Here is a 10,759-nt window from a genome sequence, read left to right as displayed (position 1 = left end):
AAGCATCCTACACATATCTGTACCCAATAGCCTAGCATTTCCTGGCTCGAACCAACCAACTGGAGATCTACACCGTCTCCCATACAAAGCCTCATATGGAGCCATCTGAATACTCGACTGATAACTGTTGTTATAAGCAAACTTCGCGAGCGGTAGGAACTGATCCTATGAACCACCGAAATCAATGACATAAGCGCAACATGTCCTCCAATATCTGAATAGTGCGCTCAGATTGTTCGTCCGTCTGAGGGTGAAAGGTTGTGCTCAACTCGACCTGAGTACCCAACTCTCTCTGCACGACCTTCCAAAAATGCAAAGTGAAGTGAGTGCCTCTATCTGAAATGATGGAAACTGGGACACCATGCAAGCGAACAATTTCTCGGATATAGATCTCCGCCAACCGCTCTGAAGAGTAGGTAGTACAAATAGGAATGAAGTAAGCGGACTTGGTCACCCGATCCACAATCACCCAAATAGCATCAAACTTCTTCAAAGTCCCTGGGAGCCCAACTACAAAGTCCATGGTGATCCGCTCCCACTTCCACTCTGGAATATCCATCTGCTGAAGCAAGCCACCCGGTCTATGATGCTCATATTTCACCTGCTGATAATAGAGACACCGAGCTACAAGTCCCACAATATCTTTCTTCATCCTCCTCCACCAATAGTGCTGCCTCAGATCCTAATACATCTTCGCGGCACCTAGATGAATAGAATACTGCGAGCTATGGGCCTCCTCCAAAATCAACTCCCGAAGCCCATCCACATTGGGCACACATATCCGGCCCTGCATCCTCAACACCCCATCATCACCAATAGTCACATCTCTAGCATCGACGTGCTGAACTCTGCCCTTGAGGACAAGCAAGTGAGGATCATCGTACTGGCGCTCTCTAATAAGATCAAACAAGGAAGATCGAGAAACCACACAAGCTAAGACCCGACCGAGCTCCAAAAAATCCAAACTCACAAACCGATTGGTGAAGGCCTGAACATCAACTGCAAGAGGTCTCTCCCCAACAAGAATATATGCAAAACTACCCATACTCACCGCCTTCCTACTCAAAGCATCGGCCACTACATTGGCCTTCCCCAGATGGTACAAGGTAGTAATATCATAGTCCTTTAGCAGCTCCAACCATCTCCGCTGCCTCAAATTGAGATCCTTCTGTCTGAATAAGTGCTGGAGACTATGATGATCAGTAAACACCGCACAAGACACACCATACAAATAATGCCTCCAAATCTTTAACGCGTGAACAATGGCAGCGAACTCTAGATCATAAATGGGGTAGTTCTTCTCATGGGGCTTCAACTGACGAGAAGCATAAGCAATCACTCTACCCTCCTACATTAACACACATACAATACCCACTCTCGAAGCATCACAATACACTATGTATGAACCTGACGTTGATGGCAACACTAACATTGGAGCTGTGGTCAAGGCAGTCTTGAGCTTCTAAAAGCTCGCCTCACACTCATCTGACCACTGGAATTGAGCACCCTTCTGAGTTAATTTGGTCAAGGGTGATGAAAGAGATGGAAATCCCTAAACGAACAGATGGTAATAACCCCCAATCCAAGAAAACTGCGAATCTCTGAGGCTGAGGACCCTCTGGGCCAACTCTGAATCGCCTCTATCTTCTTCGGGTCAACCTGAATAACCTCACTAGAAACCACGTGCCCCAAGAAAGTCACTGAACTGAGCAAAAACTAACATTTAGAGAACTTTGCATAAAGCTTCTCCTCCCTCAATCTCTGCAACACAACTCTAAAATGCTCCGCGTGCTCCTCCTGACTACACGAATATACAAGAATGTCATTAATGAAAAAAATAATGAACGAGTCGACATAAGGCCGGAACACGCTGTTCATCAAATGCATGAACGCTGCTGGGGAATTGGTCAGCCCAAAAGACATCACAAGGAACTCATAATGACCATACCGGGTCCTGAAAGCTGTCTTGAGAATATCCGATCCCTGATCTTCAACTGGAGATACCCTGAACGGAGATCAATCTTGGAGAACACCCTCTCTCCCTGAAGCTGGTCAAATAAATGATCGATACGACGCAAAGGATACTTGTTTTTGATTGTGACCTTGTTCAGTTGCCTGTAATCAATGCACATCCTCATAGTGTCATCCTTCTTCACAAATAGGACAGAGGCACCCCACGACAACACACTAGGCCGAATGAATCCCTCATCAAGGAGTTCCAGAAGCTGCTCCTTCAGCTCTTTCAACTCCGCTGGTGCCATACGATATGGAGGAATAGAAATGGGCTGAGTGCCTTGTAACGACCCGACCGGTCATTTTGAGAATTTAAGCTTTGTTCTAAGGCGTAAGGTCTTGAACAACTTAATATTATGTGAGCCGACTTGCGTGCATGGTTGAATTGAGCTAATGGATGATTCAGAGTCAAGTTGGTAGAAGGAACCTAGTTTCGGAAGTTTAAACGGTGATAATTTGATCGGAGCTGGACTTTTGACTAAACGGCCCCGGAATGAATTTTTGATGATTCCAACAGCTTTGTATGGTGATATTGGACTTAGGCGCGCGTCCAAATTCAGATTTGGAGGTCCGTAGGGTAGTTTGAGGTATTTCGGCGAAAGTTGGAAAAATTGAAGTTTGGAAAATGGAGAAGTTTGACCCATAGTTGACTTTTGTGAAATTGGGCTCAGGCTGTGATTCCGAGAGGTTGAACAGCTCCGTTAGGTTATTTCGGACTTGTCTGCAAAAGTTGGCATCATTCCGTGTTGATTTGATAGGTTTTGGACCGAGTTTTGGAAGTTGGAAGATTTGAAAGTTTCCAAGTTCGATTCATGGTGTGATTCGTCGTTTTGGCATTGTTTGATGTGATTTGAGACCTCGAGCGAGTCCTTGTTAAGTTATATGACTTGTTTGTGTGTTTAGGCGGGGTCCTGGGGGCCTCGGGTGTGTTTCGGGTAGGCTACTGGTCATTTTTCCTATTTTTAGAACTGTTGTTTTTTTTTCTGCTTTTGGTATCCTCGCATTTGCGAGGTTTTGGTCACAATTGTGACTACCGCAATTGCGAGGTAGTCATCGCAATTGCGAACCTGAGCTGCTGGGGACTGGGTCACAATTGCGAAGGAAATCCCGCATTTGCGAAGCCCTCAGAGTTCGCATTTGCGAACTCCCTGTCGCATTTGCAATGAGGACAGTATTATACCAGGCTTCGCATTAGCAAAGCTTCCTTCGCATTTGTGAACCCAGTGTCGCAAAGGCGATATCTGCAACCTGCTAAAAGCTGGGTATTCCGAGTTTTGCTTCAGTTTTTCATATTTTTGAACCCTAACTCTGAGAGTGGGCGATTTTGAGAGAAGGTTTTCATGCCAAATCATTGGGTAAGTGTCTCTAATCAATTCCCAACTATATTTTGTGATTATATCTTAGATTTAACATCAAATTCATGAAAAACTAAAGGTAAGTTTGGGGAAAAAGTTTTGAAATCTTCCAAAAATATAAAATGATGATTTGAAGGACCAAATGGTATCGGAAGTTGATAATTTTTATATGTTTGAACTTATATGGGAATGGGTAACCGGATTTTGTAAAATTTGTCGGGTTCGGAGGTGCGGGCCCTGGGCTTGACTTTTGGACCGATTTTTAGATTTTGTAAAAGATAGAAACTTTAGGATCCGGATTAGTTTCTTATGTGTTTTATTTGTGCTTTGAAGTTAATTTGGTTAGGTTTGAGCCGTCCGTAGATCTATTCACCCAAGAAGTACATTTTAGAGTATCTGTGTGTTGTCTTTGAGGTAAGTATCTTGCCAAATATTGTGTGGGGGACTTCCCCTTGGGATTTGAGTCTTCTACGTGGATTATAGTCCGTGTACGCGAGGTGACGAGTGCGTGTTCTGTGGTAAGTTGGGGTTCTTAGGTCTTTATATTCATTGTGTATGAACGTGTTCTTGATCTGAATGAGTTTCCTATTTACTAGTTTCACCTCTACATGCTTAATTGGAATTAATTGCTTCATGATTCACTCTTATTGCCTAATTGTCTCCTATTTGATTAAGTTGAAGAATTTCGCATCTCCTATTGTTATGCTATCTTTTTCATAGCTGTTGTCTTATTTTTGAATCATCATTATCCTTCCTAAAAATTTTTGAGTCTTAAGTGGAGCTAAATATCATCTTTCCTTAATTTAATTGTTGAATATCATTGAAATTGTCCAATCATAAAAGAAGTTAGATAACCTATGTCCTTGTTGACATGCCCTTATTTGGGACTATTTGACTCGTGTTGATTTCCTTGTTATTGAGTTATATATTGTGGGATCGTCGCTATATATTAGTTTTTCCGTTGTTGAACTGTTCCCTTTATGCCAGCATTCTTTTCTGTGGTTAATCCTTGTGAGCTGGTTCTGCCGTTTCCTTGCGATTTACAGTCCTTAAGTTGATTTACTTGTCTTACCTTGTATTATTGTCATTGTTGTTGTTTTATGTATTGTGGTGATGTACGAGCTTTCTGTTGTGTTGTGACTGTTGTTTCTGTTGGTTGTGCTGCATGTTTACTTTGGGACTACGGATCGGTATTCCGGGAGATCCCCCTGCATATTTACTTTTGGGACTACGGGACTTCACCCGGGAGATTCCCCTGTACACATATATTGATTTGGACTGTAGTGCGGGATACCGAGAGATCCCTAGCATACATATTGAGGATACTAAGAGATCCTCGGAATATCGAGAGATGCCCAGCACATATATTGAAGATACTGAGAGATCCCCGGGATACTAAGAGATCCCCGAGTATTTACGTTTAGGACTATGGGACGATATCCTGGGAGATCCCCTGTTAAAAATCATTACGTTCTGAGCTGATATTTCATTGGTCCTATCCCTGTGTAAGCTTTATAGGTGCTGTCCGTTCTATTCCTTATACTTACTAGTTGGTATGAACTATGTTAGGATACTTGCACAAGCATACACATGGTTAATCACCCTTATCGGGTAGGAGGCTCTTTGAGATTTCTGAGTATAGACGCACACCCTTGTTCTTTGCCTTCCATGTGAGAATGACTCTTTTGGGCACGTGAGTCATCAGTATGATTAGGAGGTGTGATGAGGGCACAGGATGCAAAGTGTAAGGGTTAAAGTATTGAGACCGGTATTGATGATTATGAGGTTAGGTGTCACAGAGTGACTGATATGCGAAGGTTATCTATTCGAAAAGATTATATTCGAAAATCATTTATTTTGAAGGAACTCTTTTTGAAAAGAACATTTATTTGAATGAAGTATATTTCGAAACATTTTTATCGCTTAAGGGTTTGACTATTTGATTGACTCTTGTTGGTTAAACTCAAGGTGAAAACTATCAGAGTTGTTGAGTTATGACTTGTCTTTACTGTATTTGTGATTTCGGATATGGGTTGTATTCTCGCTTACCTTTCCCTGTTTTCCTTATGGTGTTCCGCTAAGTAATTATTGTTGTTTTTCCTTATATTAATTATTGAATTGTTAGCCGTATCGCGTAGTCTCTATATCAATATCATGTTTTGTATATTAGACTAATAGGTGTCTTGATTGTTCCTCGTCACTACTCCACCGAGGTTAGTCTTGATACTTACTGGGCACTGCTGTGGTGTGCTCATACTACACTTCTGAACATTCTTTTTGTGCAGATCTAGGTATTGTTCGGCAGTAGCTGTGCGGATTCTTGCCGAGGAGACTCAAGGTAGCCCTGCTGCTGCGTTCGCAAGCTTCGGAGTTGCCATCTTATTATATATTCACACTGTTGTACTTATTTCCGTACAGTTGTGTTTAAGAAGTTGTAGCGAAACTCTGTAGAACTTATGACTTGTACTACCGGGTTTTGGGAATTATAAATTTTGTAGAGATTTCCGCTTTAAGATTGTTAAATTTCATTTATTATTGTGGTATTTCAGCATGAGTTAGGCTTACCTAGTCCCTAATACTAGGTACCATCATGATACCCAAACGGAGGGAAAGTTGGGTCGTGACAAGTTGGTATTAGAGCTCTAGGTTCATATGTGCTACGAGTCATAAACGAGTTTTGTAGAATCTTGTGGATCGGTACGGAAACGTCTGTACTTATCTTGGAGAGGCTACGGAACTATTAGGACAATCTCACTTCCTTCATTCTTATCGTGCGAGCTTATTGATCTTGGAGTTTGAACTTTTATCCTTCCACTCTCTCATCGACGGTGAGGACACAAGCTGCGGTTATCGATGGCGCTGCTTCCAGAACAAGTATCGCTACAGATAGAGGCAGAGGCCGACGAAGAGTATGTGCCGCAGCTAGACCACACTTAGAGCAGCGAGTTTCTGTTAGTCAGGTCCCAGGTGTAATGGCGGCATAATTGGTGGTTCCAGTTCAACCCATGGCCAGGGCAGCAACGTCCGAGGGAGAGTAACTTAGATTTGCAAGGTTCAAGAAAATGTGACCCTCCTACATTCAGCAGTCTGGCTTAAGAGAGAACAATGGGTTTCATAGAGGAGTGCCATCGCATTATCAGCACTATGGGTATTGTTGAGACGAGTGGGGTTGCTATTACTACGTTCTAAGTTAAGGGAGCGGCTTATCAGTAGTGGCAGAGATATGAGTTGGGTAGTCGGTCGATGCAGCTTCACTTACATGGGTTCAGTTTTTAGAGATGTTTTGAGAGAGTTTGTACCTCAGTCACTTCGGGATGCATGGAGCACAGAGTTTGAGCAGCCGTGTAAGTACTAGATTATGCCTTCAGATTCAACGATTTGGCCAGACATGCACCTGCCTTGGTCGCTATAGTTAGAGAGTGAGTCCGTGGATTCACTGAGGGGCTCAGCCATGATATTTAGTTCGGCATGGCTCGAGAGTTGGAGTCACATGTTTCGTTTAAGCACGGGGTAGGTATCGCTCGCCAGTTAGAGGGCATGTGGGACCAGGAGCGAGAGGACAGACGAGATCAGGAGTGAGAGAGCACAGGGAGGCGAGGAGGCCTCATGGATCGGGGAAATCTGCTGGCCGCTATTCTGGAGGCAGGGTGCGTTATGGTGGAGGTTTCGTGGGTCAGCCAGTTCAGTTTGCGCTTCAGGCTTCACACAGTGATTCAGGTGTTCATGGGTCTCAGAGTAACCGTACCGCACAGTTCCCACAGCCACGTCTGTAGAGGGGTTGCTTTGAGTGTGGAGATACTAGCTACATGGTGAGAGATTTCCCCAGATTTCGGGTAGATGTGTCACAACAAGGTATTCAGGTGAGCAGAGGGTGCCCAAGAGGGGGGAGGCCCAGCCCGTTGATGTGTTTCCTATAGTAGGCTTAAGGACGTTGCTCCAGATGATGTCATTCAGGTATCATTTCTGATTTGTTATAGAGGAGCACCATCAGTAGTTCATTACAGTTCTGCTTATTGGGGTGAGTTCCCCGATTTGTTGCTACACTTATGGGTGCGTTTCATGATTTGCACTCTGTTTTTGTGTAACACTGTTGGAGGGTTCTATGAGTGATAGCCGTGTCTATCATCTGTTTTTATTCATTATCGAGAGTTATGAGACTAGTAGTAAATTCCTATTGTCCATTTCGGTAAGCTTGACGTGATTTCTGAGTATTTTCGGGTATGAGTTATGATTTTTATTCTCCACCGGTATGGGAGCCAGTACTTGTTGTAATTTGTGATGGAAATTGGTCTAGTGAAAGTTTACAGGTGGTTTGATATATATCCTACTTGTGATTCAGAGTTGAGGGTAAGACCCTCGTGATTTTGTGTGATATTATGTGTTTGAACCGGGCTGTGTACCGCGGTGGAAGTTATACCAGTATAAGATCCTTGTGAATTGTTCATATGCTTTAATTCTTTTCTCGTTGTGTTACTTTGTAGGTTGGTACCGATAGAGAGTTGTGCCTTTCAGGCTTGTGTGATAGTTCTCCTATGTGTTTCTCCTTTCATATCCAGTCTTTTTCGTTTTGTGTTTCTTGAAATTTAGCTTGTGGGGTATGTGTCCAGTGGTGTTGGTTGTGGCTTGTTGATTTGGGTGTTTGGTTATGAGGTCTTCGTGTTCTTGCATCATCGTCAGTGTTGTGGAGGTTTTTTAAACGGGTTCCTATTGAATATGAGGCTTATGGCCGGTGCTGGATTTGATTCGGGTAGATATTGTTATCAGAAATGTTATTGTGGGCCTATGTGTGATGTGTCATGTTGTGTGGTTGTACTCTATGGGTGTTGGCACGAGTTGATGCAGCTGGTCGAGACCGGTACCAGAAATGGATTTAGAATCAGGTCTCTTGGAAATGAATGAAAGGTGAGAATTTTGTCTCTAAGACTTATTGGTATTGGTAGAAAAGGATAAATTTCAGTTGAGATGGTTTCGTCAGGTTTATGTGGATTGCGGTGGCGTTGGATCACCCGTGAGTGTATGTTGGAAGTGTGCATTCAGTGGTTTGAGGACTTCAAGGCGAATCTTAGCACGTTCGAGGACGACCGTTTGTTTTAAGAGGGGGAGGATGTAACGACCCGGACGATCGTTTTGAGAATTTAAGCTTCTTTCTGAGGCGTAAGGTCTTGAACAACTTCAGATTATGTGTATCGACTTGCGTGAATGGTGTAATTGAGCTAACTGATGATTCAGAGTCAAATTGGAAGAAGGAACCTCGTTTCGGAAGTTTAAACGGTGAGAATTTGACCGGAACTGGACTTTTGATTAAACGACCCCGGAATGAATTCTTGATGATTCCAACAGCTTCGTATGGTGATTTAGGACATAGGCGCGCGTCCGGATTCAAATTTGAAGGTCCGTGGGGTAATTTGAGGCATTTTGGCGAAAGTTGGAAAAGTTGAAGTTTGGAAAATGGGACCTGTAAGTTGACTTTTGTGATATCGGGGTCAGAATGTGATTCCGAGAGTTGCAATAGCTCCGTTATGTTATTTTGGACTTGTCTGCAAAAGTTGGCATCATTTCGAGTTGATTTGATGGGTTTTGGCCCGAGTTTTGGAAGTTGGAAGATTTGAAAGTTTCTAAGTCCGATTCATGGTGTGATTCGTCTTTTCGGCGTTGTTTGATGTGATTTGAGACCTCGAGCGAGTCCGTGTTAAGTTATATGACTTGTTTGTGTGTTTAGACGGGGTCCCGAGGGCCTCAGGTGTGTTTCGGGTGGGCTACGGGTCATTTTCCCTATTTTTGGAACTGCTGTTCTTTTCTGCTTCTGGTATCCTCGCAATTGCGAGGTTTTGGTCGCAATTGCGACTACCGCGATTGCGAGGTATTCATCGCAATTGCGAACCTGAGCTGCTGGGGTCTGGGTCACAATTGCGAAGGAAATCCCGCATTTGCGAAGCCCTTAGAGTTCGCATTTGCGAACTCCCTGCCGCATTTGCGATGATGATAGTACTATTCCAGGCTTCACATTTGCGAATCTTCCTTCACATTTGGGAGTTCGCATTTGCGAACCTAGTGTTGCAAATGCGACATCTGCAGCCTGCTAAAAGCTGGGTATTCCAAGTTTTGCTTTATTTTTTTTCATATTTTTAAACCCTAACTCCGAGAGTGGGCGATTTTGAGAGAAGATTTTCATGCCAAATCATTGGGTAAGTGTCTCTAATCAATTTCCAACTATCTTTTGTGATTATATCTTAGATTTACCAACAAATTCATGCAAACCTAATGGAAAGTTTGGGGAAAAATTGTGAAATCTTCAAAAAATGTAAAAGGATAATTTGAAGGACCAAATGGTATCGGAAGTTGATAATTTTTATATGGTTGAACTCATATGGGAATGGGTAATCGGATTTTGTAAAATTTGTCGGGGTTTCGAGGTGCGGGCCCGGGGGTCGACTTTTGGACCGATTTTAAGATTTTGTTAAAGATTGAAACTTTAGGATCCGGAATAGTTTCTTATGTGTTTTATTTGTGCTTTGAAGCTAATTTTGTTAGATTTGAGCCGTCCATAGATCTTTTTCACCCGAGAGTGCATTTTAGAGTATCTGTGTATCGTCTTTGAGGTAAGTATCTTGCCTTACCTTGTGTGGGGGACTTCCCCTTAGGATTTGAGTCTTCTACGTGGATTCTAGTCCGTGTGCGCAAGGTGACGAGTACGTTTTCGGACTTATTTGTGGAATGTTGGCCTTTTAGGGTTCTTAGGTCTTATATTCACTATGTATGAATGTGTTCTTGACCTGACTGAGTTTCCTATTTACTAGTTTCACCTCTACATGCTTAATTGGAATTAATTGCTTCATGATTCACTCTTATTGCCTAATTGACTCCTATTTGATTAAATTTGAAGAATTTCGCATCTCCTATTGTTGTGCTATCTTTTTCATAGCTGTTGTCTTTTGAGAATCATCATTATCCTTCCTAAAATATGTTTAGTCTTAAGTGGAGCTAAAGATCATCTTTCCTTAATTGAATTGTCGATATCCTCAAAATTGTCCAATCTTAAAAGAAGATAGATAACATATGTCCTTGTTGACTTGCCCTTATTTGGGACTATTTGACTCGGGTTGATTTCCTTGTTATTGAGTTGTATATTGTGGGATCGTCGCTATATGTTAGTTTTCCCGTTGTTGAACTGTTCCCTTTATGCTAGCATTCTTCTCTGTGGTTATTCCTTGTGAGCTGGTTCTGCCGTTTCTGTGCGATTTATAGTCCTTAAGTTGATTTACTTGTCTTACCTTGTATTATTGTCATTGTTGTTATTTTGTGTATTGTGGTGATGTACGAGCTTTCTGTAGTGTTGTGACTATTTTTTCTGTTAGTTGCGCTGCATGTTTACTTTGGGACTATGGATCGGT

Source organism: Nicotiana attenuata, chromosome 5 (genome assembly GCF_001879085.1).
Source record: "Nicotiana attenuata strain UT chromosome 5, NIATTr2, whole genome shotgun sequence".
Classification (NCBI taxonomy): Eukaryota; Viridiplantae; Streptophyta; class Magnoliopsida; order Solanales; family Solanaceae; genus Nicotiana; species Nicotiana attenuata.
Note: the sequence above shows the minus strand (reverse complement) of the source record.